Source organism: Sciurus carolinensis, chromosome 3, assembly GCF_902686445.1.
Source record: "Sciurus carolinensis chromosome 3, mSciCar1.2, whole genome shotgun sequence".
Lineage (NCBI taxonomy): Eukaryota > Metazoa > Chordata > Mammalia > Rodentia > Sciuridae > Sciurus > Sciurus carolinensis.
In genome coordinates this window covers 32,408,750-32,408,978 of record NC_062215.1, presented here as the reverse complement: position 1 = coordinate 32,408,978, position 229 = coordinate 32,408,750, and positions in this window count along the sequence as shown.

The window sequence follows — 229 nt, the reverse complement described above, 5'->3', positions numbered from 1 at the left end:
TCTTTGCAATTGCCTGGTAAACAGAAGGTTATAAACACTGCGGATGATCTATCTCTATACCTTTAGTTTTGTGATTCTAATTATTTCCATTAGGTAAAACTTTGAACTCCTTAAGGACATAGGTCAGCTTTCCGGGCCCTTTCAGTTGTCTACTCCACAGTCACAGAGTGTACCCCTGTGCCTTCTCCCATATGCTGTTGGAAACTAGCTGAGGCTGGCAAGTGGGAGA